This window comes from Arvicanthis niloticus, chromosome 18, assembly GCF_011762505.2.
Source record: "Arvicanthis niloticus isolate mArvNil1 chromosome 18, mArvNil1.pat.X, whole genome shotgun sequence".
NCBI lineage: Eukaryota > Metazoa > Chordata > Mammalia > Rodentia > Muridae > Arvicanthis > Arvicanthis niloticus.
The window spans coordinates 32388012-32415129 of NC_047675.1; the positions used below are offsets into that span (position 1 = coordinate 32388012).

At 46.0% G+C, this 27118-nt stretch overlaps 1 protein-coding gene and 2 long non-coding RNA genes across 8 annotated transcripts in view; 2 read left to right on the plus strand and 1 right to left on the minus strand.

Annotated features, from left to right (window-relative positions):
- Window positions 1-27118, minus strand: part of Smpd3 (sphingomyelin phosphodiesterase 3) — an 82928-nt gene that overhangs the window by 28519 nt on the left and 27291 nt on the right. Inside the window, exon 1 of one of the 5 annotated variants that reach the window (XM_076915828.1) lies at window positions 12665-12801. The exons of the other annotated variants lie outside the window; for them this stretch is intronic. The gene's annotated coding sequence lies outside the window, so the exon portion shown is untranslated. Of the gene's footprint in view, window positions 1-12664; window positions 12802-27118 lie in introns of those variants that run through there. 5 annotated transcript variants of the gene reach the window in all.
- Window positions 406-2471, plus strand: LOC143434971 (uncharacterized). The gene is made up of 3 exons (XR_013104886.1): window positions 406-576; window positions 1195-1308; window positions 1777-2471. It is a non-coding gene; the product is annotated as an uncharacterized LOC143434971 (long non-coding RNA).
- The window catches only part of LOC117722980 (uncharacterized), a 43371-nt gene continuing 28714 nt past the window's right edge, over window positions 12462-27118 (plus strand). For both annotated transcript variants that reach the window (XR_013104885.1, XR_013104884.1), the window contains exons 1-2: window positions 12462-12601; window positions 12694-12962. This is a non-coding gene — a long non-coding RNA (uncharacterized LOC117722980). The remainder of the gene's footprint in view (window positions 12602-12693; window positions 12963-27118) is intronic.

Here is a 27118-nt window from a genome sequence, read left to right on the forward strand (position 1 = left end):
TCCACCGCCACTTTTCTGCACTGTCTTGAGCCCTTGTATCATCTGCACAACCTGAGAAGGGTTACCACATTCCTTACAGACCCCTGTCATTGAATAAATCTGAAATCTGAGACTGAATTCATCTTTTCTTGGAAGCACTGGTAGAATGTCTTATAGCTTAGCTTCCCCTGGTTAAGATATAAGCTCCAGGGAAAACCTGGTTCTTTTCCAGCTGATGAAGGTCTTGAGAAAGTCTCTTAACCTTTGTGCCTCCAGCAACCCTTCCCTGGAACACTGAGGGATGATGAGGGTCTTGATTCCTATGACTACCATCAAAGGAACATCACTACTTGTCCATTCCAGAACAGGGTGGGAAGAAGAAAGCCCATAGTTCCAGGTTCTATTCAAGGTGACTCTGGATTCTCCAGAGGCCCTAGTGCCATGTGGTACCCTCGCCTTTTTTTGTCAGAGAAAAGATCCTGTCCTACCCCTATCCTCAGGACTCCAGCCCAGTGGAAACTGAGAAGTTATCTTGCTGACCTGGCCTCTTGGAAGAGACCCTGAGACCTTGGAATCCTGCCTTCTTACCCTTGACAGGTGAGTGATTCAAGAGCACAGGCTGACAAGCCTCTGTAAGTGAACTGAAAGGAGACAGGCTCCACCCCACCCACATGAGCCTGTGTGACTTTCAGCCTCTGCTGCCCTTTGGGCAGTCCTTCCTAAGACATCAAGGCAGTCAGGACCTGAAAGGAGATGAGTAAACCACAGTGGTGACCAGAACAATCTCTGGAACTCAAGACAGCCACAGTGGGAGGAGCTCATTCCTGTCTCTCAGTACTATGTCCGTGAGGCAGTCTTTGACCTCCTACAATTTACCAAATTGTCCCCCACCAACTACATGGTTCCTTCACTCCCAAAATTTCCTGCACATATTTTCCAAGTAGAACTAAATGACAAGAACTGGTTCTAGGGAGGGGTTTCTGAAGGGAAATGAAATCTTGGTAACCTTGACATTTACAGACCCCCTTTTTAAAGAAAAGAAAACGCTATGGGATAATTGGTATTCTGAGCCAGACCTTGTTTTGAAATGCATTCTCCCCTCTCCGTTCACAAACTACACTCTTTCTTCCTCTTTGAACATAGGGCCATATCAAGTCAGGTAATAGAAATGGGAACAATCCAATCAAAGCCTCCCTCTGCCAACTATCTCCCCAGGTAGATGCAGAATCAGTTCTTGCTCCAACCCCCCTCAGCGACATCGTTTAGTACACACCGGTTGGAAATGGCATCCGTTGGAAGTGGTGAAACAGAAGGACCTTTCATCCCTGAGTGAGTGTAGCAGGCTGCATTGCTCTCCTGGTTCTGGAAGCTGGCTGTGTCTGGCTGGGAGTCAGGGCCTCTAGCTTAAATAGGCAGTGGTAGCGGGCAGGGCAGGCCTAGTGGGGTGGGCATGGAAAGAGGGCCATTTACCCAGCACAGCAAAACAGTGGCCGAGGAGCCAGCAGTGGTCTAGACATGCGCCTGCCTGCCTGTCCACCAGGTGGCCTGGAGCCCACAGGCCCTTAGACCACAGACCAGCACCTGAGGTGACCCTTGATGGATATGTAGTGAGACTACGGTCCTTGGAGGCTCAAGTGTGGTCAGGTTCCTGGATGCCTCTGCCTCTCCTGGATAACAAAACCAACTGGAATTGAGTGGGCTGTTCCCCAGAACCGCCCGCAGCTCAGGCAGGGTACCTTTCCAAGTGTCAGTTTGTACTTTTTTGAAACAAAGGTAACTCTAACTTCATGCCTACAGAAATGATGCCCTCAGCACCAAGGCAAGGAGAAAGGCAAGCACAGGCAGCCCATGTGTATTTGGTTGAGGCTGTGGGAGCTGAACGTGCAGAAGTGCCCAGAGCAACTGCTAGAAAACTGCTATCGAGGAAGAGAGGAACACCCCTTCGCCTCAGCAGGGTCTCAAGAACTCTGGGGGGAACCGAGTGTCCACTTGGTTGATTCAGTTTGATCTTCTGGTGAGTTGAGGTGGTACCCCTACTGTAGTGAGTGGAGGCTAGACCATCAGCTAGCAGGGAATTAAGACAAAGCAGTAGTTCATTTGTTATTTTATGCTGGTAAAATTTCTACCCTTAAAAGCACAAGTAAATTTGTTAATAGATAATTGGAGTCACATATAAGAACTCTTCCTTGACAGGAAAAACAAGAGATTTTTTAATTTGAGTTAGAAAAATATTGTCATTTCCAAAGAAGTAGCAACTCAGAGGTCCTGGGTTTCTTAATGAAATCAGGAAAATAAATCAGCTTTGCCATAAGTCCTGAAGAAGGAGAAGCTGAGGTTACATTATACACAAACTTATCTTCTCCTCATTAATCGTCCCGGCCATTTGGATCTAGAGCCCTTCCAGGTGCTTGTACAGCATCCATGGAAAGAACATTATTTACGAGCTCAGTATGGGTCAGCTCTGACTCTGAGTGACACTGGGCCTCACTTAACCTCTCTGGAACATCCTTGGGTTTCTATCACTTTACAGGGTTGTTGGGAGAATGCAGAGATGATACATTAGAAAGGCTTGATAGATAGCCAGTGATCTGTTGTCTATTGTGGAAAGAATTCTACATGGACTGTGGGGGGGGGATGTGGGCAGGAAGGCCAATGTGACAGCAGAACAAAGAGTGGTCACATATATGGGGGACATCTAAGACCAGATGTGTCTCTCTCCCTAAGTATGGACGTTGAAGTCCTAGCTCTCCAGTGTGACTATAACTGAAGACCGGGCTTGTAAGGAAGTAATTACAGTTAAATGAGATCATAAGGGTAGGGCCCTGATCAGATAAGATTAGTGTTTCTTCTCTCTCTCTCTCTCTCTCTTTCTTTCTCTCTCTCTCTCTCTTTCTTTCTCTCTCTCTCTCTTCCTTCTTTCCTTCACAAACTACACCCTTTCTTCTTTCCTTTTGTTTCCCCCGCCTCCTCCCCGCAAACATAGTTTCTCATTGTGGAGCCCTGACTGTCCTGGAACTCTTTGTAGACCAGGCTGGCCTCACAGGGATCCACCTGCCCCTGTCTCCCAAGTGCTGGGATTAAAGGTGTGTACCACCACCCAGCAAGATTAGTGTTTCTACTGCCGAATGTACACAACAAGTGAAGGCTTATGGAGAATCACAGAGAAGGCAGCTGTCTATAAGCTAGGAAGAGAGCCCTCACTGGAATCTGTCGACAGACCTTGATCTCATGACTATGAGAAAATAAATGCCATTTGTTTAAACCACCCAATCTGTGGTACCTTCATGGCAAGGGAAGCAGACTGATTCCAGTGGGTGGGATTAAAGGGTGACCTGCTGGGTAGCTGGGGAGACATTCTGAGGTTTCCCACTTCAGGTAACTGTTGCAGTTGCTTCCCACCCAGGGATTGGGTAAGCATTGTACAGCATCTATGTGTGTGCCAGGTGGCAGTAAGACTCAGAGCTGAGGTCTTGGCTGGAACAGAAATTGGGACTTATTGGAGTATAGATGAAGTCTCTGGAGTGACAGCGTTTCGTCAGATCATTTATTCTTTCTTCCTTAGTTGGCTCATTCTAATTCTAATTCTTGTTACATAAGATAGCTTTTGTCCTTTACACCTTTATGAAGGCAGACAGCCACCTTGGCTTTAAAAACCTTCACTGTGTACTAATCCATCCCAGTCCCTCTGCATGACTATCTTCTTCCTACTTTACAGACCTGATCTTGTTTAGGATCCTAACTGAGTTAAAACCCACATGTTAGAATCACCCTGTCCCCTCAGCCCATTTTTTCTTCAATGTCTGTGATGTAAACTCTCTTGTCACTTTACCCAGTTTCAAAAAAGCTTATCTTCCTTCATTTCAACTTAATGGATAATTTACAATTCAAGGTTTTAGCTAGCCATGCTCATCCCCGTCTCCTGAGTTAAACTTGAAAGGCACCATGGGCGGTTGTCAGCTCTTTCCTGTGGAGGCTGTTGGTTACTCCCCTCACCCAAAGCTCCCCCTTACTGAAGGCTGCCTCCCTTGGGTTCTTAGCGCCTGTTTTCTATGCTTTGGGTTTGATGCGTGCCTTCACCCAGCACCCCTGACTCTTTTGTTCTGCTGTCTCAGTTTTCTGCCAATCACTCCTTCCTTCCAGGTGTTATCGGTTCCTTTATGTATCCACATGGGAATCGCAGCCATTGTCTTTTTGATCTGTTCATCTTTCTGCTTTTTTTTTTTTTTTTTTTTTTCCAATTTGGACTTTTTAAGTTATTAGTGAGTTCTTTCTATTTGTTCCTCAGATCTTCGAGAATCCATGGTTTTGGTCATTTGGGGGTTTGTTTGTTGAAACAGTCTATCTTTAGCTCAGGTTGACCTTAAATTTTAAATCTGAGGCAGTCTTCCTGCCTTACAGGTGTAAGCCACCCCACCCAACTCAGATTGCATCACTTAGAAACTAAATTAATTGGTATTTATTGAGAGCCTATTGTGTATAGATGCCGCCGCTCATTGGTTAGCATTTGTAGCAATCTGATTTCTCCCAGGTTTAAGGCAGTAACACCCAGAGACTTCAGTTAGAGCTGCTTTCTGGCTACATAATTTATTTGTTCTATCTTGTTCCTGAAAAGAGTGGAAAGGGTCTCAGCTATGCTCTGTGTGCAGTAGGACACCTTTCCTTTCTCTTTCTCCCTTTCGTTTCCTTTGCCTTCCTTTTCCAAAACTTCCCTCAATAAAGACAGAAAACTCCAGAGGCATCCAGGCAGAGCTAGAAACAGAGAGAATGAGGGAGTTGGTGGCCTCAGGTGGACACAGAGGTGATATATCTTATGACTAAGGCTTGTCCTATTGATCTTTTTCTGGTGGTTTTGAAATGACCCTTTGTTTTAAGATCCTGCTTGAATGGCTGTAACGCAGAAGAGGCCCCCGGGGTGTGACTCATGCCATCAGCCCTGAGTGGGAGATGCATTTGTTGTTATAACTCAATGGGGATGGGGTAGGAAAGGGTGAGGGAGACACAAGAGGAGGAGTTGCCAGGCTGTAGACAGCACTGCCCCCTCCCCCAGCGTCCTCCCATAGTCTGTATTGGGTGAGAAACTCATTTGTTGTGATCCCTGATTTCTGAATCTGAACTCTCCCTGTTTGGAGGGCAGTTGGAGTCTGGTTGAGAGGAAGGTCTCTCTGGCCCTCTGTTTCCAAAGAACTCCAGCGTGGCCTCATTTCACACTTCTTGGGAACCAGGTTTTCGAGTGACAGATTGATTGCTGTATGGGTGGTTACCAAAAAAGAATCTATTTTATTAGCTGTTTGTCTTGCAAAGTGAAATCGTTTTTTAAAAACCTTATCAAGATGTCATTATCCCAGAGGTTAGAATGTGCCCTCCAGCTCAGCTCTGCAGATAAAGACCTGTCATGTCAGGGTCTAGCCCAATCCCCTAAATGACAAGCTAGTCAGGACAGGTGAGCTTAGGCCTGGCTCCCTGCACCAATAGCTAACATACCTTTTAACTGTTGTCTTTTTTTCTTTTCTCTTCTTTTCTTTTTTTTTTAAACACAAGGGAAACAAAGTCTAGAGGTTCATATACAGGAAAGACCACGTACAGGTAATTTGTCTTTTCTGTTTGAGGAAGAAAAAGAAAATACCTCACTCATTTTTTTTTTTTTTCAGATTAAAAATTAGAAACTATGGTAAGGAATTAAAAAGTATTTTGTTTGAGGAGCTGAAGGATTCGCTCTTCAGCACAGGGATGGCAAATATTTGGTTTCCTGTTGTAACAGTTGGGGGGCAGGGGGGACTCAACTTCCCCAGCTGTTGCTGAGAGAAAGCAAGAATGGAGTGCTGCCCTCCCTCTGTATGTGCCCTGCCTGGGTGGGTCCTCCATGCCCCTCAGCAGTGGACTGTATCTTGGGCCCCTCCCTCCTTCAACCTGTCCCTGTCCTGTCTCGTGTCAAGGCCACTCACTGTTAGCTGCACAGTCTGTTGTGTTTTTAAAAAGACAAGGAGATGTTTCTGTAGAGCACCAAGGTGAGGTAGGAGAGGTGCCTCAGCAGGCCCATGCTGAGACATCCCTTCCCCTGAGGTACCAGCTGTACAATGGGTATAGTGTAGAATAGAGTTTATTTAGAGACAGACAGACAGAGAGAGACAGACACAGACAGAAAGACAGAGAGAGAGAGTCAGAGAGACAGAGAGACAGACAGAGAGACAGAGACAGTGGAAGAAGAGGAAGAGAAAGAAGAAGAGTAGGAGAAGGAGGGGAGAGGCCAGCCAGGAACACGTGGAGGGGGGAAGGGAAGGGGAGAGAGAGGGAAAAAGGGGTGAGGGAGAGAAGAGAGTCAGAGGGAGGGGCAGAGAGAGCAAGGAGGGGCCAAACAGTCCCTTTTATAGCAGGCCCAGCCTACCTGGCTATTGCCAGGTAACTGTTGGGCAGAGCCTAGAAGGAATGCTAACAGTCTCTCTTCAGTTCTACTCGTCCTTAACTGTCTGTCACCACCTTTCAAGGTCTCTTACTTCTTGTTTGCACACATGCTGGCATGCCACTACTGAGCCTGTATTTGGCCCCTGCCATCCCTCCAAATCCAAGCCCATGATCCCCACATAGTTTTGGGCGGGGCTGGGTATCCTTCTGCCCGTGACCAGCCTTTTTTAGATCTCCCAGCGCCCACAGGACAACTCCTCTACCGACACGCCCTCCTTGGGGGTCAGCATCATTTCTACCCTCCTCTTTCCCACTTGTGTGGACCCACCTCTAGCTCTCCTCCTTCCTAGAAATATATCATGCTCTTCATGATGTCATATCTGTATCTGTGCTGTCCCTTATGTCCGGAACACCTTCCTGGGTGGCTCACTTGCCACCTGTTAGCGAACATAGTGAAAACATTTCATGTAATTTGGAAAAAATAATGTAAGGACTGCAAGATAGGAGTCAGCCACAAAGTAGCTTAGCTGTGAGCCAAGCCTAAGGCAGTCTTGGATGTGCTAATGAACCAACCAGGAGGTGGCATTGCTCTAGTAGTACAAAACGAACATACATTGGAATAATAAAAAAAAAAAAAAAAAAAAAAAAAAAACCCAGCACTTTGGAGACCCTAGGATTGTACCACTATACACAGTGTATCTACAGATGCTGATGTTCTGCTGATACACATCAGCAAGGGACTTTGAGACTGGTTGCTCTGTGACTCTTGGCTTTGACAACTGTTTCCAGCACAGTTGCTGAGTTCACAGGTGCTTGCCTGTAAGCACTCTCCACAGCAACAGTGTCACTCCTTCCCCTCACCCCCAGCCTGCCACAGCCGGAAGAAGTTCAAAGCAGATACAGGTGGAGCTTGCAAGCTCCCCAGGCATTTTCATTGCAGAAGATTCCCTAGTGGAACCCTGCAGCAGTTTCTGTCCCACCAACCTGTCCCCAATCAGTGGATACCTGTTTGCATGGGATTACTATAACCTGTCTAATAGCATGGAATTGTAAGGCGTGTTTGTGTGAATAAATCAAGCATATTTGAGAGGCGAGTATTCTGTGACATCCTAATTACTGAGTGCTTCAGGGCCCCAGCAGTGCTCTCTGCAGCACCCATCCTCTCAAGCTTAAAGCTGAAGCTCTCCACCCCTCCTCAGACTCGCATCTTTAAGCTGTTTTTTTAAGTTTTATTTTATGTGTATGAATGTTTGCCTGAAGTCTGTCTGTGCACCACTTGTGTGCCTGCTGTCCACAGAGGCCAGAAAAGGTGTTGGATCCCTTGGAGCTGGAGTTACAGATGGGTGTGAGCTGCCATGTAGAACCTGAGAATTGGACCTTTGGGTCCCCTGACAGAGCAGCAAGTGCTTGTAACCACTGAACCATCTCTCTAGCCTTTAAATGGAGAGAGCATGAGAACCAAGCCCTGTAGGGCTCAGTCCCTGAGATATACTTGGGGAACCTTAGTGGAAGAAATAAAATGATCTCTAGGCAGGCTGGCATGTCAGTCACCGAAGGTTCAATTCTCTCTGTACATAACAGCAGCACAGTGGGAACGTGAGCGTCTGCTCTTGACTGTTTGAACTAATGCATCAATTAGGCTGCTTGTCATCAAGAAAGACTTCCAGAAGTGAAGCCTTGAAGGCTAGAGGTCTTGTGTGAACTCATGTGGGTGGTGTTGGCACTGGCAGCCTGCTGGGATCCTTGTTGTCATCATCAAGAATATTTTGAGGAACTTACCATGTACCAGGCATTGAGCTAAGAACACTGCTTATGTATTTCCTGCTTTAGAACCTGGAGTGGCTGAGGAGTTTTGTCCCTGTCCTCAGAGAAGAACACTGAAGAGTCAGAGTTGAGTAGAAACCCAAGTGGCTTGCCCAGAGTCACATAGCTATCTATGATTGGCACAGCCTAGATTTCATGGATAAAACTTTTCTGAGGTCCTATCCTGATGACTTGGAATGGTTAGCAAATACAGAATGGTCCCAGGCAAGGCAGAAATACCCCAGAGCGGTGGAGAAGCCTGCTGGATGCTGCCTTCCCTGCCTTCTTGCCACTTTGGTCTGTCTGAGAGGGATTTGAACAAATGATGTTGCTGTCATTTGTTCTTAGTGGTTGAGTGTGTGAGAAGAGCTTTGTCTGCTGTTTTAGGTCTGATCAAAAAGCTGGAGGAGGGGGTACCCAGGAATGCATAAATCAGGTAGAGCTATTGCTGTAGACCATGGGATGGAGGGGATATCCAAGCCCCACATAATTCCCCAGGTAGGTCAGCCTTGCCTCCTGCTCTCTACCTCTGTATGTAGAAGCCAGTTTGGCCTTCCTATACCCTGCTAAGCACAGTCCCAGCTGAACCACTCTCATGGTCTCAGGCAAGATCCATGCCCTGTACCCACTCACTTCTCCCAGCTCATTCTTTGCCAGTTATTGTCTCTACTTGTTCTCAGAGCCATCTGTGTCTTCTCAAGATCCCTTCCTCAGCTTGGAATTGACACCTTGTCTAGCTAGAGCATCCTCACTTGAATTTCAGGCCAACACTCTTTTGAGCAGAGAGTAGGTTGTGGTAGGGCTGGGCCCACACTCTTAGGTCAAATCCTCCCACCCACCTACAGACAGGTAAGGCTGTGGGGATAATGACTGCAGAGAGTAATGCTTGTGCCTCAAGCACACCCCTCCACAGGGAGGTGTACCATCTGCTTCTGGGATGTGAGGGCCTTGTGGGAGAAAGAGATCATCCAAGAGTGCTGTGCCAGTCAGTCAGTGTCAGAGCTGTATTACTTAGACGTCTGCTAAAGCTGTTGATATGGATACTTATTCTCAGGTCCAGCAGGTAAGAAAAAAAAGGGGGGTGGGTAGGGAGTGTTCAAGGACAGGACTTTGGGGCTCATCCATTTTTTGGTTTAGTGTGGAAAGAAGAGTCAACAAGGGCACTGGGGGAGGGGGATGATCTCAGGGAAGGTGGCTAGAATGTAGCACTGTTCTTATTTAGTTCTCATTTTTTTTTCTTTTCTACTTAGAATAGCTGAAAAGGAGGGCCCTGCATGGCAGTCCTTGGGATGAGAGAACCATGTGTCAAAGCTGTGGCTGAATCCCTTACTCTATTTTTGCCTCTCCACACTACCTCTTTGAGCCTGGAGGAGGTGGGGAGCCTGGCCTGAGGTGGCCTGGGCTGGCATCTCTGAGGCAGTTGTGGCTAGCCTTTGCCTCCTTCTCCAGAAACCACCCAAACACTGGCTCCTCACTTCTCTTGACCAGAAATAAATGTACCAGACCTGTGTTCTCAGGCCATCCTGCAGGAAGTGAACACAAATTTACTTCACAAATTGCTTTTGTTTCAGTTCAAAGTTGTGTTTTTGTTCATGTTAGTTACATTAAAATTGGACAGTAATTACCGTTCTTAAAATAGGATCCTCACATTCCCAAGTTGGGAAAGAAAACTACCTAGGAATAAAAAGACACAGCCATATGTGAAATGCCATTCCATTAGCCACAGAATCTTTTATGAGTCTCGGTGGGGAGCGCCTGTCAAGTGGTATTTGTGGCCGAGCATGCCATGGCAGTGGTGTCTGTGGCTGCTTTTCATTTTGTCCCTCCAAGTCAAGGAAGCTTTGACATCTGTGGTCAGGAACACTGGGGGTTCACCAACCTCTAATTACATTTCTTTTTTTAAATATTGGTAAACAGTGTCTCTGTTGTTGATTCAAACGTTTGAGAATATTGAGCCTGTAGTTGGCTCTGGACAAAGAAAGCAAATCCTGGGCCTCCTCTGTCCAAACCTCTGCCTGCTTTTCTGGGTTTTTAGACTTGAATTCAAATGCCAAAGCCAGAAAAGTGTCCCTCAGGTAAAAGCATTGGAGGGTCACTTCAGGATTCAAAGCAGACCTGGCCAGCTGAAGCGTGAGGCCATGTCTCCCCAGATGAAGATGGCTGGCTTCTCCTACTGCCTGGCTCCTCATCTAGCTTTAAAATAGAAGTCAGAATAGAGAGGCAGGAGGGGGTCACCATTTGAATTCCGTGCCCTTCTGCCTCGTGCCCCATCTTTGTAGCAGTCACCACTTTGCTTGTGAATGAAGGCACAGGGCCCACAGCTGTAGATATGAACAAGTAACACTGCTTGCTAGGCATGCCCTGCAACACACCTGCCGACTGGGATGGAAGTGAGTAGAATTGGAGGCATTCCTTCTTGGCCCATGGAACCAAGAAAAGAATGTGTATCTACCTTCTCACATGGATACCTGCATGGAAAGACCTTTCAGCCCACTCCCTTCCAAGGCAGTACATGTAATGTAGGGTGGGTATACACTGGCCTTTCTCCTGACTGGCCATTCTCCCTGGATGATTCAAGGCCAGTTAGCCACTTCTTGCTCAGACTGCCAGGTTTTCAGGTCCTCACTGGTCCAAAGACTTGACCAGTGGTTAGGTACTGTTGTAACTACACTGAGGGAGGGACTCCTTGTTACAAATATAGCACACCAGTGACATCAGGATGAACCTGAAGCCCTGTATCATCTCAAATTACCCCGTGTCCCTCCCTTCTACCCTAGTCTCCTGCTCATTGGGCATTGGTGTGAGGATCACCAACTTCCTCATCAACACCATGGCAAGGCAGCTACTCTCATTTTATAGATGAAGAACCTGAAAGGCCAGAGGGATCAAATATGGTGTTCATGATCATAGTGGAGGAACTGGGATTTGAACCTGAATCCATCTGACTCTTAAGCCAGACCCTCCTAAGTCTACATCCTGCTTCTGATAGTCTCTAGAAGGAGCCACCCTTACATACATGGATCAAAAGTGACAGAATCCTGGGTAAAGAGCAAGAGCTATGATGAGGTGCCAGCAACTATGGTGCCTATTGTCACGCCCTGCCAGCTCTGTTGGGTTGTCCCTTTTGGTTGCAGGTCCTGGTCAGCATGACTGGTTTGGGCTGTAATTTTAAAAGATGATTACGGATGGGCTTGATGACCATTAGGTCTTTCTGCTACATCCCAGGAAATGGACCTAACCGTGTTACAGGGTAAATCAGATATGATGGGCTCCTAATTCAATATGGTGGCTCTAAGTAACATTTATCAAGGTACAGAAGCTGTACTGTGGCCAGACAGCTGTGGAAGTAGGATTGGATTCAGACCAGAAGACTAAGCTTGCATTTTTTGACAACTTTCTAAGACTTGAGTGGAAATGATCTTTTAGTACCATATGCTACAGGTATATGAATCTATAGGTTCATAGTGCCATGTGGGAGCGTCTTTTAGATAGCTATGTGTGTATCTGCAGCCTCATTCTGCCATGGTCATCCCTCACACACCATGACAAAGGTATTTAGATGACTGGATTTGATGTCCTGCTCAAAACTGAACCTAGATAGGCATAGTGGCTCATGCCTAAAATCTTAGCATTCAGGAGTCCGAGGCAAAAGAATCACAGTAGAATCCACAACTATCCTGGGGTACATAGTGAATTTCAGTCCAGCCTGGGCTTCAGAGAGACCGTGCCTCAAAACACTAAAGCACAAACAGCCCTCATAAAACTGAAACAAACCAACTTCGCCAAACCTGCACATGTGTACATAGAAAACTCGTGGCCAGCTCTGAATGTAAGAGTCTTCTAACTTGTCATGAGTTAGGGATGTCAGAGAGGTCAAATAATCAGATTATTAGGTGATTGTGACTGGATCTCTTACTGTTTTAAAAGGTGTGAAAGGGTGTATGTGCATATTTGGGTGCAATTGGACGCCTTGGTGTTAGGTTGTCTTTGGGTGTTGGGTGTCTTTCTGTATTGCACTTTAATTTTTGAGGCAAGGTCTCTCACTGAACCTGAACCGAACTCACTGACTTGGCTAAGCTAGCTGGCACCAGGGATCTGGTTGTTTCTTTCTCAGCATGGAGATGATAGATTATGCTCAGCTCAGGGTCTCAGGCTTGTGAAGCAAGCACTTTATTGACTGAGCCACTTGTCTACCCCTATGAATCTCTTGCTTTTTGCACTAGACTGAACCTTTGTACCTTCTTCCCTGTCTCCTACCTTCATAGTAATGCCAGGTAGATGAAGAAATGGGACTCATAACTGAGCTTAGAACTGTCCAGCCTTGGCTGCCATCACAGGTGGCAGCTATATCAGGATGGAAGGCCAGAGAAGTAGCCCATCTCTGAGATTAGTGTGGAAGGGGAATAGGATTCTACGTGTGGTAAGCAGAACAGAGAAGCGGGTTGGGAAGGCCTGCCTTAGGCCCTTGCCCAGTGACACTCACCTCTTTTGTTTTGCATTGGTTATATTCAGTGGGCCCACTCTGTGCTGTTGACAGTACCAGGCACTGAAGAGACAGAAGCTGTGATCCTTGCAACCTTCCTGTGTCACATGGACAGTGACACAGAAGCTCAGTCTTGGCTGGGACACCTAGGTCAGTGGGTGTCAGAACTGAGGCTGGAATTCTGAATTGTCATGCTTCAGATTCTGGGTACTTTCCACAGATTATCTGATTATTGCCTGTTTCTGACCAGTCCACTTGAGATGTCACAGTGGCTAATGAAGGTGTCTACTGCTAAGAGGTAGGTGAATCTTAAGCTTGCAGCTGACTAATTTGCTCTTTGAGTGTTTGGATTGAGTGTTCTCAGCAGCCAGTGATCAGTGGTGGTTTCATATCAATGCCTTTGTTTGTTTGGTTCAGTTTGTACTGAACACCAGTGGCAATGTCCAACAGAGAGGCAGACACGTGGAGCTTGATTTGGGGCGATTGCATTGGTAAGTGGAGTAGAAGTTGACTGGAAATCATGGGATAAAGGAGACGCTACAGGGAGTATGTTAGGAACTGGCCCAGGGAGCAGGGCAGGTAGGCTCTGGGGCAAGTCTGGGGGCAGGGTGAGAATAGACCTGTCTAGAGCAGGTCCTGTAGCTTACAGGGCTTCTGGTTCCATATTCCCAACCCCTGTGTTATATGTCCATCCTCCTGGGCTATTGGGAAACTAATGCCAAAAAAATGTAGTCTTGGTACTGCCTGGGAGTTTTAGAGAAGATCTCACAGAGGTAAGGTTGCTAAGCCAGATACTTGTTTAGATTCTCTAGAACCATATAATTTCTCCCCCAAAACCTTTAGCATTTCAGCAAGGCAAATACACCAAAGGGTTAGGATCTGCACAGGTTCCAATTTATCCCTAGTCTGTTCAATTTATCCCTGACTGCTGTCCCAGCTGACCCCCAGCAAGCCCAGGCCCACATCAGACACTTCCCTAATAATTCACAGGTGGGAGCACAAAGAGAGCAATAAGTTTCATGGGCTCTTCCCCCAGCATCCCTTATTGGTATACACAGTCTTCTAGAGAGCTCCTTGGAAGCTGTGACTCTCCTTCACCCCACAGGGTTAGATACTGATCTTCTCATCTGCCACGTCTCCTTTTCAGATTTGTTTCCTCAGTTATGCATATGATTGATAAGGTTCTCTCTCTCTCTCTCTCTCTCTCTCTCTCTCTCTCTCTCCACCCCCCATAGCCCTCAAGATCTCATTAGGTAGGTCTAGCTGTGATGAAACTCATTATGTAGACCAGGTTGGCCTTGAACTCACAGAGATATGCCTTCCTCTGTCTCCTGGGTGCTAGGATCAAAGGTGTGTGCCACTACATCCAGCTGATAAGGTCCAATTTCTATAACAGTTCCTATTCCTTCTTAGTGCTCTGTCTCCACTCTTGAACCCTGAATGCTAGGCATCCCACTTCTTCAGGTTTTATTTTCTATCTCCTGTAAAATGGGGGATCTATCTATCTATCATCTATCTATCTATCTATCTATCTATCTATCTATCTATCATCTATCTATCTATCTCCTAAGGCTACCTTAAGTGGAAAGGGCTACTAGCCTGGGATTGGTTCTGGGGAATGTTCATTGGGCATAGTCAAGGAATAAGCTCCAGGCCAGAATCATAGCACAGCCGGGATTTCCACTTTGGAATCCGCTGAAGCACTCCTACCAAGCAGCCCCATTAGAGTGAGAGGAGGATCCATTTACTCTGGTGATGGAAGGAGCCGTGTGTCAGTGGTTGCATTGGCAATGATGGGTTACATGGTGTGGTAGGTGCTGGGACTGAGTATCTGAGGTGTCAGCTGGTCAGAGCTTTTCCTGATTGGATGCTGCATCTCAGTTAGGAGAGTAACCCCCAAGTGTAACATTGTTCCCCTGGGAAGAGGGATGCTGCTTTAGGAGGCTTCCAGGAAGATGCTGAGAAGAGCTAGAGTGACTCTTGGGGACTGAGATGTGCTCTGCGGGCTTGCTGGAGAGGCAGTGCTCCTGTAACGATGAGGTAGTCTGTCTCCTGAGTTTATACAGTGAATTTGCAGTTGCTGTCAGGATGCAGAACACAGAGCCCTAGGATCCCTTCAACCCTGATTCCCTGCTTTTGCTGTAATATTCTACCCTTGGGTATCCATGTAACTTCCTCTTTCCCTGCCTGGTCCTGTCCCACCCATCTCACTCTCAGAAGCTCTACTGCCCGGGACCTCACTTCAATGCTGGGGACAGTCCCTTAGACCTTCCCAGAGGCCTTGGAGTGACAAGCGTTTTGCACATGGCCCCACTGATAATCTTCCTTCAGCCCAAGGAAGATTATTCAGGTTGCTTCTCTTGTAGTCTCCTCAGGATAGCCTTCCCTGGACCACCCTGTGCACCCAGTGACCCTCAGGTCACACTCTGATCCCTTCCTTGCTTCAGTTTTCTTCCCCAACATCACCACTTAACACATTCTACATGTTTATATTGTCTTTCTTTTTTCACCGGAAGGTAAAGCAAGCCATTTGTGTTTTGTTTGTTGCTGGGTACATGATTTCCAGAGCTTTCCCTGGCTCAGAGCAGAGGACACAAATTAATTGCTGGTCAGAACTGATTGCCAATGAAGAGCAGCAGCCTGCCCTGGTCTCGACCTCTACCTCTGTGTTCATTTGTGTATGACAATGCTGACAAACATGTCCCAGCCCCAGAAGCAGGCTACTCTCAGGATCTGGAGGGGCAATTTGATAATTACGTACCTAACAGGGGCTCAGCATCTGGGAGTTTTCAGTCTTTTCCTCTAATCACTCTGCCTGGTCTTGGGATCTGTAACTATTTTGGAAGTGGATTTGCTGTGATTAAATTCTTTCTTAGTCTAATCCTTTATAGAAAACAAAAGTTAGAAGTGAGGTGAATTAGGATGGATTTGTGAGGTTTGATTGTTTGTGCAATGATTTTACCCCGACTCATTTCCAAACCAGGTCCCTGAAGATCGCTGATGGTCTTCCTGTAACAGATGGGAGCAGATCTCCATTGTCATGTTTCAGCTCTTACCTCTTACTAGTGCCTGAGACTAGAGGATGCCCCATACAGGAATGGGGGTGTGTGGCAAGTCTATCAGGAGAGGAGCTGTCACAAAGCCCATGCACTGTGTTTTGCAGGGAACAACCAGGCTCTGGCAAAGCTGCATTGTAAATGGAGCTGAGAGGAATTATCCCGGGATTGTTGTTCTTTTCTCCTGGAATCCTTGTAGGCTGCATCTTAGCAATTGCAAAAGTGGGTGTTCATGGGTTAGGGTACAAGGAGTTTCAGGCAAGCAACCTTTAGAAGCAAGGCTGAAAGGACATGTTTGAGGTCCTTCTGTGTTAAGACTGCCAGTCATTGAGGTACTAACTCCCACCCCTCAAGGGTACTGTCTGCAGCCCAGCTCAGTACTAAATTCAGGAGCAATGCCATATCTGGGAGTATGCTGTCATAAAAACTTCCATCCAAACCAGACAGGAAAAGATACTGGGGCCTAGTAGACTTTCTGCAGTGACTTAGAACACTGCGAAGGACCTCAATCTTGGAAACTCCAGAAGATGACCTGAGTATGCTCTCTGAAACCTCAGTTGTACGATGGTCAGACTTGCCCAGTGGCCCATGCTGTGACAGAATCTGGCTTCAACCAGACATTTACTAACTCCCCAGTGGGAAGTTTCTTTTCTGCTGACTAAATTGACTTTGGGACTGTTTGGCTTGTAGAATTTGTCTTTTGGGGTCTGCTAATAGAGATCTATTCTTGGCAGTTTCTTTTCCAAGCAGTTGTTTTGAAGAAAGCTGACATCACACTCAGCCCTGGGACTTGAGACTATCTTACATCTTCTCATCTGACTGGATTACTCAGTTCACTTGGCTCTGCTGGCCTCCTTAAGAGAGATGCACAGAAACATCTGTGGGGGCCACCATGAAGTCACTAAATGCAGATGAAAATGTGACTTCTTAGCATGATATTTGTGGCCCCCAAACCCCTTGTCTTTGTCAGAAATGAAAGTTACCATGTCATGGGCCCTGGAGAGATGCCAGCTGAACTACAGGACAGGTCGCAGGCATTGGCTTTTCACTGCTGCATGTAAGACATCTAGAACAGCCTGGCTTGGAGTAGACACAGCACACATTGGCTTCAAGTTGCAGGCCAGAACTGACCTGAGAAGTGGCAGTTTCCTGCCCTAGCCTCTTCTCTACCTATCTTCATTCATGTGTGACAACGCTGAAGAAAGGGTTCAGGAGCAGCCAAACCCTCTCTTCACCACCAGGTACAGTATGGAAAGTGCTGGGGACACATGTTCCTCACTCAGCATGGCCTGGCCCCTTACACAGGCAGAGCCCGTTTTTTCACGTCAGTCAGTATCAAGTAGATAGCTCCCTAAGCCTCAGCTTTGTCACTCTGTAGGAAGCCCTTTAATACTGGTCCCCCCCCACACACACACTTTTTATTTTGTATGTATATGGGTGTTTGCCTGCATGTGTATCTGTGCACTGTGTGTGTAGTACCTAAAGAAGCCAGAAGGGGTGTCAGATCCCCAAGGACTGGAGTTATTGACAGTTGTGAGTTGCCATGTTGGTGCTGGGAATTGAACATGGGTTCTATAGATGAGCAGCCAGTGTTCTTAACTGTTGACATTTCTCCAGCCCTACTTGGTCTTTAAAAAAAGATTCTGTTTTATATTATTAGTAGAAAATAAAGAGTTTTTCTCTTTATTTTCACACATGTACACAGTGTACGTCAATCACACTCACTCTTTCCACACTTTCTTATTCCCTGTCTCTTAGTATTGGCAGCTTTTGTCATGGACTTGAACCCTAAAAGCCTATATTTTGTTCTTTTTGTTTTGTTTTGTTTTGTTTTTCCAGACAGGGTTTCTCTGTGTAGCCCTGGCTGTCTTAGAACTAGCTTTGTAGAACAGGGTGGCCTCAAACTCAGGTATGGGCCTGACTCTACCCACCAAGTACTAGGATTAAAGGCGTGCACCACCACCGCCAGGCAGAGCCCATACTCTTAATGATCTTCCCCTGGGGCCTGTTTGATGATTCATTTCTTATTCTATACCCAGAGACAATGAGGCATAAACTAGAATAAAAAGAGGCTATTATAATATCACTATTTGCCATTTATCTAAATTAGATAATAAATCATGAAGCTACTTGAAACAATATACATGTCAACCCCTGAACATTTCATTATCGCTTGGTGAATTTGATGGTGTCTGTGGTATAATTAATACTTTCTTATAGAAAGTATATTTGTTTGAAATGGAAAAGTGAAGGAGAAAATAAGCTTAGCCAGCCTTCCTTATCCTCAGGTGTGAGGCTATGGCAGTGGTCATCTGGGAGCCTGACGAGTAGATACACAGTTGTTCCCAGTATGGTCTGGGGCAGGACTGTGCCTTGGGAAGGGAGGCCCAGTGCCTATAGCAGCAGCAGTAGCTGCAGCAACAATAACAGCAGCAGCAACAGCCGCCGCCACCACTGCAGCGGCAGCAGCAGCAGGCAAAGCTGAACAATGTTGTGAAGTTCCAAATAACTGCCGACCATGTGCCAGGCTCAGCATAATTGGGCATCTGCCACTGGCATCTACAGATGTTTGCCTTTATCAGACATTGATGTGGTTCCGGGTTTTCACCGAAAGCCTTGTAAAAAGCTCAAGCTGGTTGGGACGCTTATTGTTCATTTTATTTGAGTTCCTTATCATGTGCAAAATGTTCCAGGCACCATTAGGAGACACAAAAGACTCTGAAAACACAGCTTGGGGGGGGTGGGGAGGGTGGGAGCTCACTGTAGTGTGGTGGAGACACGGCCATGGACATTTACAAACATTTGCTGAACACAATCAGCTGGTAGGAATGAAAGTTGCTCTCAGCAAATCACCAAGGCACTGGGGGTAGGGTGTGGAGGTTGCAGATTTAATGCTTGCCGGGGGGGAAATCTTCTAAAATTGGATGGGTGTTCCAGGCTGTTTCTACATTAATGCCTTTAAATTACTGCCCAGAAGTGGAGACCAGAAACAGGGCAGGAGCTTGACCAGGAGAATATTAAAGGGGACTCGCATCCTGCTTGAGGCAAACATTTGAGGCCTCCATCTGGGCACATTATAATTATTGCTTAACCATAAATGTAGCTTGGCGAGGTGCATTGATTCGTCTATAGATTGCCTAAGGGCATTTAGGGAAAACCCAACATAGGCAACAAGAGCTGTCCTCATCAATTTACAGAACTCATGTCTGAAAGAGGCAACATCTTTTAAAAGATTACTTGGAGTCTTTAAAGAGACTTCATTTATTCTCTTCCCTTTATCAACGCTGGATTAGTAGACGCGTACAACAAATGTGGCAATGAGGTTTTTAAACTAGAAGGAAGACTAGAACCCAACTCTGAAGAGAAAGGAGATAGAAGTTTCTAGACAGTATGGCCATTCTTTTGTTTTGTTAGACAAGGTCTACATGGCCCAATTGTCCTGGAACTCAATATCTAAACCAGGGAGGCATCAAACTAACAGAGACCTACTGCCTCCTCCTTTTGAGTGCTGGGATTAAAGGCATGTGCTACCACACCAAGCCTAATGGCCATTGAAAACAACAACAACAACAACAACAGCAACAACAAATAAAACCTGAACCTAGGGCCTTATGCAGCTAGGCAAGTGCTCTACCACAAAGCTAGAACCCCAGCCCCACAATGCCTATCTTTTTTTTTTTTAAAGAAGTATGTATGTATGTATGTATGTATGTATGTATGTGCATGAGTACACTGTAGACACACCAGAAGAGGGCATCAGATCCCATTACAGATGGTTGTGAGCCATCATGTGGTTGCTGGGAATTGAACTTAGGACCTCTGGAAGAGCAGCTAGTGCTCTTTACCGCTGAGCCATCTCTCCAGCCCCCCACAGTGCCAATCTTAACAAGTTCTAAATTAATCCTTGAGATTCATGGAATTCAAAGCAAAAAGAGAAATATAACCAATTACAAAGTTGGAGGAAAGATCTAAAAAATTTTTAGAAAAGACTAATTTTGAGGTTTTTTAGTGGGAGGAAAAGCCATAATGAGGATAGACACATTTACTATCTGAGTGGACATGGGGAAGCTCTAGATTAGTCAGTTCATTGCTGAATGAATGAATCACTTGGGATGGTAATTAACACAAAGTCACTGGCCTGGATCTCAGCATTCAAAGCATCTGGTCTACCCTAAAGTAAGAGGCTGTGCAGACAGTACAGGTCTGTATAGACACGATGCACCTAAAGAATTCAGCCATGGCTGTCTCCCAAAGGGTGAGAGCTCCTAGCATGCCTTGGGTATGGGCCTGGGACTAGTCAGTACTCAATTTATATTGAATAATGATGTCTCACAAACTAAAGGCAGGAATAGTATCCACATTACAATAAACAGCAGTTATTCTTTAGTAGAGACAAAACAAATACTTCAGTGGACCTTGTCGGTAGGAAGCAGGCAGTTATGAAGTGCCCAGTAAGTAAGATGTGATGTATTTTGACTACAAAAGACCGATCATGGCTCTGCTCAGGTAGCTAAGTCTGGGCTTGCAAGGGCTTTGAAAAGGCATAGGGGAAGGAAGCCTCAGAGACAGTGCTGACCTGTTCCGAGCTCTCTCCCTGCACACTTGAAGGGTGGGACCTCATAAGCATGATGGAGGGGAAGGTTGGAAAGAGTCAGGGAAAGAAAAGGACAAGCTAGTGCTGATAATGCCAGTTGCCCATAGGACCTGAACCTGAGCAGGCAGAAAGAAAAGCGACAATAATCAAACATGAGGTGCACAAGCAGGAAAGAACCGACAGCCGGTGTGTTGAGCATTTTTGTCAAGCCAGGTCCCTAAAGCAAGCCTTATATTGGTCTTATTCCCACAAATAAAGCTCCTGACTTGTTCTGGTGGCACCAAGAGGAAGTGGCTATGGCACTGTGGGGTCTAAGACAGCTGGGTGGCTATCAACAGTGCTGAGGGATGGGAGGAGGCCCCAGTTGAATGAACAGATACAATCAGATCTTTGAAACAGAGGAGAGCTGAGCTGGCATGGTTGGGAGGGCAGCAAAAAGGTGTGTGACACACTGAGTTTGTGACACAGAGTTTGAGAAGACAACAATCACCTGGAAATGTGGGCTTGGATCTGGAGAGCTGAGGCAGGATGTCAGAGAGGACTACATTAGGAGATGCTTGGGGGGGGGGGAGGTGGTGTTGCTGAGAAGATAAACTAGCCAGAGATGGGCCATAAGGAAGGCTTGAAATTAGAACCAGGGAATGACAGGACAGAGACATTCTGGAAAGAATATAGTACAGGAGGCTGGGAGGCAGAGGCACTGTGTTTGGCAGATTAGGGTGGGCCTGGCTCCTCCCTGGGAAAAGAATAAGGAGGGAAGGGCATGTAGCACAGATTAGGAGAAATGAGTGGGTGGTGAGGACTGTCAAGGCTCTTCAGCATCAGCCTGTTGGCTGAGAGCGCCCGCTGTCACTATCCAGCAGCCATCTACAGTGTTGTTCCCGATTGCCAGCTATGCTCCTTGAGTGGCAGGAAGAAAACCCAAAGTCAGCCAGCAGTCCTGGAATCCCACAAATGTCCCAGTCACATATGACCAAACACAGCCAAGGTCAAGATGAAGAAATCCCACAGACACTCAGCCACATGTAACTCCCCAAACAGAGATGTGAGACTAGAAGGAAGTAATCTGAAAGCATCCTGCAGCTTTAATCTGGCCACCACAGCACCACTAATTCCCTCAGGCTAGTTTGTAAAGAGAGGTCTCATGCACTCTGCCTGCATGAGTTAACACATGGCTCTGATCAAACTTTTTTCTTGGTTTCCATTAAAAAAACAAAACAAAACACAAAACAACCTGTAAATCCAAAAGAAAAACCACAAGACAAAAGGCTCTGCAAATCTCAAATGGGCAAGGTTGTAGTGAGACACTCGCCTGGATAGGCTCATAACTCATTTAGACACTGTAGTGTGTGATTCCCACGTTTTTGTAGTAAGGATTCTGGTGTCAGTAAGACATTATAAAATAACACTCCATCTCAGTTGCTTAAGAAGCAGGGTAGCACATGGCATCTGCTTTAAAGGTGAGGCATTTGAAGAGGGATGGGAGCACCTTTATTAAGCACCAGCTACATAGCCATTGTCTTAGACTCCCTGATTTCATAACAGTCCTCTAAGGAGCCATTACCTTTACTGATTTCAGAAAAGGAAGTAGAGAGCTTATGGAGGGCATCTCCGTTGTGATGCTAATGCTGCTTTTTCCCCACCCTTGGCTTTCCCCCAGTCCTTTGTGAATGGATATGAGGGAAGCTTGCTTTATCATGCATTGATTTGTGCATGTTGAAGCAGAGCCTTACTGTATTGTCTAGGTTGGCCTTGAACTTCTGGAATTAAGAAATCTTCCTGCCTCAGTCTACCGTGTAGTTGGGACAGCGAGCATGTGCTACTGTAGCCTGCTTTGACAGCTGGTGAAGGAGGCTTTGCTAGACCCTGGACCTGTGCTTGAGCGATGCTCTGAAGGGCACTGGTGATGCTGTCAGTGTCCCATTAGCACACTCTGGGGACAATGTACTTGGTCTGACATCCAAGATTTTGGCCATTTTGAGGGTCAGAGGGTCAAAAGTCCTGCTCCTGCCTCTGTATCCGGGATATAGCTACCCTCTTCTCCGTGGCAAGAACGGAAGATAAACAAAAGGCATACCAGATCTCTGATGCCAGGATTGAGTTCACCTGGAAGGTTGTTTTGTGAACCTTACCTTCTAAGAGAAATTATTTCCAGAGGACTTGGATGATGTAGTCTCTGATTTTCATTCTTTAATCATTCAGAAAAACATATCCATTTCTATTTATTCAAAATAGTGGGAAATCATTGAGTTTTTTTTTTTTTTTTTTTTTTTTTTTTTTTTTCCTGTGCAAAGGTCAAACTGTAAAAAGCGAAGTGGACTCGGAGAATTCTAGGTTAGTCACAGAACATGGCTGCATATTAGGAGAAATCCATAAAAGAATTTAATCCCTCTTTGGAAGCCGCTGGTGATAATCTTCTCTGTACTTTCTCCCTATGGGTGTTAAATTCAGGTACAAGGACAGAAAGTAAGTACTTTTCAATGAGTAGAATGTGTGGGCTGTACTGAAAGGGAGCCCTGGATCAGAATCCTTACCACTGCTACACACCAAGTATAAAGCCTAGGCAATTTCCTCACCTTCAAGCCTCAGTTCCTTTGTATGATAAATGGGCACATTCTCCCCGGGTATTCTTCAGAAGGACCTGAGCCTTCTCTGCTGTCCAACCTGGGACTTTCCACCTGAAACTCACCTGTAGACAGATGGATCCTGGGTTGGCTGAAATGCCAACTAAGAAGGGCCCTGGGAGAGGCAGATGAAGACAGAACTTCTGTCCTTGCCTTCCCCTCCTGGCCACCTGACTGTGTTCCCAGACTCAGCTAGAGCTCTGCCAGTGTGTGGACTCGGGGACCTGTGAAGTCCCTGCCATTGGAAGATAAACAAGTAACTGTGAGATCCACATCACAAAGACATTTTAAAAGGGCACTTGGCAATTTAACAGCTTTTGTGAAGCTGAGCAAGTGGTGAGTTGAAGATAGAGTATTTTGAAAACAGTTAAGAACTTGGAGAAAATCTTTTAAAGAGTGTCTTTGGGAAGATAAGAAATGGTGGTATCTCCTCCACCTTATCAAATCAGGGTTTTATCCATCCTCTGTGTTAGCCTCACCCTGTGGTGACTGGCCCGCTCTACCACATTGGCCCAATCCACTAGACATTTGAAAGATAGAGTCAGAGCTAAGGCTGGGTCTGGCAAGCTTGGTTTCCTAGGAAGAATGACTGGTGGGAGTTGGCCTTCATTTCCTAATTTACACCCACACCCATGTAGAAACAGCAGAAATGATATGTACTGGGGAAGCCAGAAATTGAAGAATGGTCAATAACAGATAACAGAAGGCCAGAGAGTAAATGTACTCAGCAGGGAACATTTGGAATAAGACCAAAGAGAGCCAATCAGAGGCTCCTGAAATCACTGACACTAGAATTTGAAGCAGAAGCCTGTGGAGTGGGTAGACTATGACTGGGAGAACGTGGAGTAGGGATACTGAGGTGGGAGTCAGCAGGGTTTGGGCAGCTGGTGTGTGCAGTGGGGGTGGGGCTCAGAGGCCTTTGAGGCTGGGCTGGCTGTTGGGGTAACCTGCAGGAAACTGCAGGCTCTCCTGCTCCATCAGCAGTGCAGGGCTCCAGCTGCCACCTGAACCAGCTCTGCAACTTTGCAGATGGTTTGTTCAGGGTGAGCTTCCTGAGGGTTTCTAGATCTGTCTGTGGACACAAGCTAAGGCTTACAGTTTCCCCTGCTGGGTCTGTTTAAAGTTAGGTAACCTGAAATGTGTAACCATGACTGTTGTATTTATATTATTCTAATTTTGACTCTTAGGAAATATAGTAGATGTTTATGTTATATGGTAACACGAGCTTCTACCTTACTATCCTTTATATTCCTTAAATGAAGAGCCTAATTTCAAGAGATGCACAAATTACACATAATTTGTATTGTCTTAAATGGTCTCTGTCTTCAGCTTTTCTTTTTAGATCACCAGAGACCTGTCGTAGATCATTAGGTATTTAATGTGACGTGTTCTGCTTTGCGAAGTAAAAGAGGAAAGGAGGTTTGTTTGGATCAGATATAAACAGCTTTGCCCCCAAATGTGTCCAGCAGCCTGATTCAGTATTAAATCTCTGAAATGATTGATTATCCATTAGGGAAGCTATTTAAAGAGTTCATTACAGCAGATCCAAACTGACAACATCTGTGTGGCCAGGGCAGCAAGGCAAACTAGGCAGAACTGAAAGGCTTTGAACAGAGCTGTTGGTTCTGCCTTCTGTGGGCCAAACTTTCAGGAAGGAAAGTTAAAGGTTGCTGTGGCCACTGTGCTTGGTGATCAGGCATGTTCACCAAGAAACCAGCTGCTTCCTGTTGGACAGGATGTACCAAGGAGAACTCCTGTGAATGAAAGTGCTCAGGAAACATGGCTCAGAGCCAGCCCCTCTCCTCTGATCTATACCTCAGGCACTTTCATTTAGAGAATATAAAGGATAGTAAAAAGGAATCTCACGGTAACATTTAACATAAACACCTGCTATATTTCTTAAAAGTCAAAATTAGAATAATATAAATACAACAGTCATGGTTACACTTTTCAAGTTACCTAACTTTAAACAGACCCAGCAGGGGAAATTGTAAGCCTTAGGCTTGTGTCCACAGACAGATCTAGAAACCCTCAGGAAGCTCACCCTGAACAAACCATCTGCAAAGTTGCAGAGCTGGTTCAGGTGGCAGCTGGAGCCCTGCACTGCTGATGGAGCAGGAGAGCCTGCAGTCTCCTGCAGGTTACCAGCCCCTTTACATCCTTCCCCAGGGCCTCTAACCCTCATACATCAGGCCCACACTTCCCCACACTCCCCTCCACAAGTTATTCCAGCTGCCTTCACCTTGAGTCCCTCCCGACCCTCTCATCTAACCCCATAGCTTGAAAACTTTACAAAGTCCAAGTTTAATGCCATTATCATCTTCTAACCTCTGCAGATTTCCTGTTAACTGCACCACCCGACTGTGCCGATTCTGCCTTGTCCTTGTGTGCTTAGCAAACCAAACAGTTTACTTTGGCAGGCACACCAGGAAGTAGTAATACTGCCAAAGCTAGGTGCTTTCTGGGGCTTTTATTTCAAGTGTGTGTGTGTGTGTGTGTGTGTGTGTATCTGTGTTTATTAGGTTTAACAGACTGAGGTTATTGTTATCTGTGACTAAAGGAACAGTCTTAGGGCTTCAGAGCAGAGGCAATATGTCCTATATTCCATGGTATTTTGGCTGGTCCAAGGGCCTCCCTCCTTGGCCAGTCTAAGAGGAATGCCTGGTACTGGAGAATACATAAGCCTCACTGAGCTCTGTGCTAGAAGGTTGTCAACTGATTGTTGGACAATGGTCTCGAACACTGCACCCAAAGCCCACTGGCAATATCTTACAGAAGTGTCCTCCCCCTCCCCCCTGGCTTGATTCAAGGTTAAGCTCCTATTCCAGGGTGGTTGGTGGCCAGTGACAGGCAGATGGGGAGGGAATACAAGGCCAGGCCCTTTGGACTTTCCACGGGACAATTCTTAAGAGCCACTTCAGCTACCATGCTCCCTAAAGAACCATCGAGACTTCTATTGCAACCAGTTTGGGATCATTTCTTATGCCTCTGCCCAATCCCACCTTCATTCCCTTGAACTCACTACAAATCTATGCAGGCTCAAGAAATCCAGTCCTGGACAGCTGCACGGCTCAGCTGAGAGAGACTGAACTACACATCCTCCTGGTCCTCTACATCCTACAGAGCAACCTTGGCTAAGCTGCGATGAGGCTGCTGACTGGGGAGCCAGTAGAACAAAGGCCCCTTTAATTATTCCACTGTATGCTTCTACATGAAAGCCTCCCAAGGATGCCACTTGGGGGGGCATTTGTTTTGGGACCTGAGATTTGGAAAATTTGTGTTTTTAAAGGTCTTTGGTCTATTTTGATTTATGTTTATGCTACAAATACCAACAATGGGAGGAGATCCATGTTGCTCTCCACCCCCACAACATGGCTGCAGGAAGCTCGGGGCCCAGTCAGAAACCTGTAGCTAGCAGAACAAAGGTCTTGGCATCTTCTCATCTTCTAAGTTTCTTTAGCCTGTCTTCCTCACTGTGTCATTTTGTGTCTTGCTGTGTCACACATGGCCCCCTTTACCCCAAATGCCATGTGGTACAAAGTAAGGTATAGATAAACAAACACATATAGCTGTGTGGTGTCAGACAGGCATGTTTGCTCTGCATGAGTTAGGGACATTTGCCAAGACACAGCTACTCCAAATCAGTTCATCAGCCTCTGTGTGTGTGTCCGTGTCCATGGGATTGTTTTGAAGAGAAATATATTGAACTTATCAAGTAATCAATAAATGGTAGACATTCACAATTGTTTATAAATCATGTTCTCAATAAACTGCCCTACCACGTAAGATGCTCTCCCTTCTTTCTTCCTCTCTTGTGCTCATCATCAGCTAAGACACATTTCTGGCCTGTTTGGTTTCACTTTCTCTTATGGGAAAGATGTTCAGACACTGCAGCAGAAAAGCCAGTGGTAATGCTTGCTGGCCATGATTTGAGCTTAGTCACATTTAAAATACCAATAGGAGAGCCAGACATGGTGGTACTAGTCCCAGATACTTGGTAGGATGAGGTCTGAGAAATTGATCATCAATTTGGTTGGAAGAAACCTAAACTCTATGTAAACGGAGCCTTCATAGACTGAAAAGAGGGTTGTACATGAGAGATAGATGGTGAATAATTTGACTAAGTCAAATGCAGTCGATGCAAATCTAGGCCTTTGAATGCTTTAAATATAACCCACTG